Source organism: Dermacentor variabilis, chromosome 2, assembly GCF_050947875.1.
Source record: "Dermacentor variabilis isolate Ectoservices chromosome 2, ASM5094787v1, whole genome shotgun sequence".
NCBI classification, from domain to species: domain Eukaryota; kingdom Metazoa; phylum Arthropoda; class Arachnida; order Ixodida; family Ixodidae; genus Dermacentor; species Dermacentor variabilis.
Window position 1 is genome coordinate 79,149,173 of NC_134569.1, and position 4,602 is coordinate 79,153,774.

Here is a 4,602-nt window from a genome sequence, read left to right on the forward strand (position 1 = left end):
GGGCCCGGTGCGGCTGAATATAACGGTTCAGCTCCAGTTTCCGGCTCAGTCTCGGATCGGTTAGACGCCCTCGCGTCAGCTCCTGTGAAACCTTCCAGGTGTGTTAAAGATCACAAGCAACGCCCTTAAAGCCGACACGAATTCATGCGATGTGAATATCTAACGCATTACACTGTGCCGGACCTCACGCTGCTTGTACGCAACGAGGACAGTTTTCCTGTTAATGCGCGGAGGGCACTCAGTGCAAAGGCACAGTCCAGCAGTGGCACTTGGCAACGCTCGTAGAGAATGGCAAAAGTAGTTCAAGAATGCTATGTTGGAACTAAGGAAAAGGAAAAGCTGCCCCTCACGACGCGCCCTCTCCTTCGCCTCAAAGAAGCACTGCGTAGACGAGTGTACACCCGCTATAGCTGCAGCCTCAGTGACCGCTTCCGCGCAGTGTCCAGTGGGTCCCCAGGACGGTCCACATCGCACGCAGCCGCGCCGCGATTACCGCGGCGCAGACGCAAGGAAAGGCGAGCTCGAGCTGGCACGAGAGAGGCGTGCGTGCGGCGAGCGCGCCTCCTTTTTTTGGGGTCGGTCGCCGAGCGCGCCACGGTTCAGCGACCCCTTAGCGGGTCAGTCCGATGCGCTCTTGTAAATACCACTGCCGGATGGCTCCTCCTCGGCGTACACCGGGTGCCCGCCTAGTGGCCGGCCCGGTCGTCGTCCACTCGTCGTCCCGCGACAGGGAAAAATAAAGAGGAGCGCCAGGCTGCGGCCGGAGAGCGCGCGCGCTCGTGCGCGCCGAACAACTCCTCTCGTTGCCCCCTTCCGCGCCCGTCGCGCAGTCGACATCGTTCGTATAGTCGCGCAGGAAGAGGCTTAAAAAGCGCGCGCAGGCGCGAGCGCATTTCGAGATCAGCCTGATCACGCCGTCCGCGCTGGCAATGTTGCGTGTGCCTGTCAGACCGAGGGTGAAAACGGAAAAAGTGTTTTTTTGCGCGCCTCTCGCAGCACTCTCCCTCCGTCTCTCGTTCATTCTTTCATTTGATTTCCCGCCCCCCCCCTCCCTTGTCTCGCTTTTCTCTCTCTCTCTCTCTCATATATATATTTTTTTCGTTCAGTCCAGCAACTGGCGCGTCGCCGCCGTTTCGGCCGCTTGCGCCGAGCGCTCGCGCAGTCGTGACGAACGTGAATTTGGCTAGTGTTGCTGGCGGTCGGCGTGCCTCGGCGGGCACACGGGCTCCAAGCGTGAAAAGGGACCCGCGTGATACAAATGGGAGGTCGACGAGAAACCACGAACTGCCTCGGCTGTTGCCGTTCGGGCCGGCAAGCGTACATTTCCGCGCGGTGGACCTTAGCGGGCCTTGTGGGCCTGCATTGCAAGCGCCACCCTCCGGTTGAGCGAAGTATGAGCGGAGGTCCCTTCATATGGCCTGGCTTGAGGTGCCGAGCACGAACTGTGCAACAAGCCCCGCCACCTCACCGGCGTTCTACTAAACGCACGGAGCTCTGTACGTAAGGGGTACAAATAGACAATGACAATACGGCTTCTTGCATGTAATTGCAAAGGTAACATTCCTGGGCAGAATTCAACAAAAAAGTAAGAATTGTTCGTGATTAGTCGATAGGCTTCTCCATTTTTCCTATCACGATTGGCCGGAGTCTCTTCTTAGCACCGTAGGTTACAAAGTTGTTTATTAGTAAGGATGCTGCTTTTAAAAGATAGACCGACTTCGAATATTGTTTCATAAAACAATTATTTCGTACAATATCTTCGTTGACTTACATTTTTCTGCATTCCTTCTTACGTATAGCGAAAAAGAGCGAGGGCTACGCATTGTAGCAGAAAACTGGAAATCGTGAACCTTACTGTTTCAGCATTTCTTTTCTTCTGTCACTATAGCAGGAGGTTAATAAAAAATTTCCAAGCGCTATTTCAGTCGTTCTAAGGACACAAGTTCATTGATTGTGGATTACTTCAAATCTCCACACAGGAACACCCAGTGACGTGTAGCTTGGAAATGTACGATATAAGACATTATCGTAGTGTTGCTTCATCTTTGGTTCCTCTGAATGAGTTATATGCGATTCCAAGGACGAGTACAACTTCATATTTTAGTAACGGGTGTTAGTGAACTTAAGCATGAAAAATATTGATCATACTTCGTTGCTCGAAAACCCTGCACAAAGCAGAAATACCAACTTCTGGGTGGTGGTGGTGGTGGTGGTGCCGAAAAAAGCCTTCATTTCGTCATTGGGTTGAAAATTCGATGAGGAAACAACCAGTATGTGACCATCGGCTTTTTCGGATACTTCTGTGGGGCTGGAGCACACGAAACGGCGATATTGTACGTTGCTTTGGTGGAAAACGACGTGCGCACGCGAACCTTTCATGGTGAGCATAAAACAAATGACACCCACCAAACACTGTTCAATACCGTAACCCACGCACCAAGCTACACCAGGAGGCAAAATCGTTCAGGAACAGCGGACGATATCGCTTAGCGAACGCAGACGACAGAGACAAAACAGCCTCCATCTTCTCCCCCACAGCGCACACATTCGGCTACGAACAGTGCCCGCATCTCCGAGTTTCCCCTGCGTCGGCATTCATTCGCGCGTGCATATCGCGCCACGGAAAACGGTGCCTCACGAAACTCGGCTAATGTGCACCCACTGACCAACCGGTTAGTGGCGCACGAGAAAAACAAAACGAAAAAGGGCCTCCTCTCTCGGCCTCAAAAGCGAGCAAGCGTAGTACTTCCTTCGTGTTTCCTTCCCCGACGCAAGCCTCAAGATTCGAGCGCGAGCACGTTTGCGCGAGAAATGTGACGGATATATGGGCTTTGGAAGTGTGATAGGAGGGGGGGGGGGGGGGGGGCATGCGTAGCACGCGGCCTTTCTCTTGTCTATCTGCACGGCTGGAACGATCGGCCGCGCCGTTTGGCCAGTTGTTTTAAATTAGTTCTGGCACGTCAGGAACGGCGCTTCCTGGTTGTCGCGGCGAATGTATACAGCCTTCTCTCGGCCGGCGTATATGTAACGCGCCGCAGGTGCGCACGAACAAGGCTCGCACAGAAGGATCACGAGAGCGAGCGCTTGACTGTTTGCCCGCCATCTCTCCTCTTCGCAGAGCCGGCGCGGCCGCCGCTATGGAATAGACGACCCCGTCTTCCGAGCATTTGACGCTCCCGTGATTGCCTCACGAGCCCCCGCCGCCGGCGACATGCGTACGCGCGCCGCTCTGGCAGCGATGATTGGCGCGGCGTAAGCGCAGTAGCCGCGCCGCGTCGGTAACGGTCCTTCTCCTGGATAGCAACACCGCCGATGCCAACGAGACGGCACGGCGCGCTTGTCTTGCGGCGGCGGGCTTGGGAAGCGTACACGGGCGGGAAGCAGGCGAGTTCCTCGGCGGCACTGGCTGCAAGATGGTAAGGGATAAGTAGGTACCGCGCTGTGAAGAGGGGGTACCCACGAAAGGAAACGTTTACGATCGGTAAGAAAAAGAAAGCTGAAGTCATCGTTTCTGAATAGAATTGCGGCAGAAATAAGTGTGCAATGCTCGCTAAGGTTAGTATCGTGTGGACGAAGCAAACTATAGCCTGTCAATCGAAATTATTGCAGGGATCTAATGCTTTAATTAGCGCATTCAGTACGATTCAGTTTTACACAACCTCCATTTTTGTTTTCATAAAGACCAGCACAATTAATGATACATCGTCAATCATTTAGGCTTTTAGCCTATGCTCGTCTTTATAGCAGGCTCTATATACACTACGGAAAAAAAAAAACACTTGCAGAAAAAGTACGTTGCCGAGCTGAACGTTAACTTTTAACACAGAACAGTTCCATCTTCCAGGGGCGAAATGCGAAAACATCCGTGTACTTAAATGTAGGTGCACGTTAAAGAACCCCAAGTGGTCCAAATAATTCCGGAGTCACCCGCCATGCGCGGCGTGCCTTATAATGAGATCGTGTTTTTGGCGCGTAACCCCCCCCCCCCCCGAAATATTTTTTAAATTCTATCTTCCCGTTCAAACTTACGATGTTCGAAGTTATCTCGAACGAGCAGATCACTTAGATGTCGGGAAAGCATAGTGCCGCCATTAGAGTAAGACCTTTTTTTGTGTGGCGCTCTCCTGGAGTTTCGTCAACGCGCACCAAAAGCACAATACACGAGCATGTATGCACACTCTTCACATCAAAATTAAATGTAGCTATATATATATACATATATATATATATATGCGTGCTACGCAAACAAAGCGCGCCAGTTCACGTAGTCAAGATGCCTGCTGTGGCACCAGCAGCAACGCTTCCGGGCGCTCCGTGAGATGCTTTTCCTTGGTGCGTATACGGTCCCCTTGTACGTGGGTCGTGCCCGCGACGCGGCGGCGGGGATTGCGACGCTTGGTCGGTTTGCGCAGCGGTTAGCGCGGTTTATGCCCTTGACAGGCGGGACGGCTGGGGGGAGATAAATATGAAAGGCCTGCTCGCGCAGTCACTTTTTCTTTTTCATTGTTATTTCCCAGCCCCTGCCCCCCTTCCCTATGACGAACCCTACGCTATACTAAACTCCATACCGCAGCGCCGGCGATGTGTTTCGCCGTCTGCCAG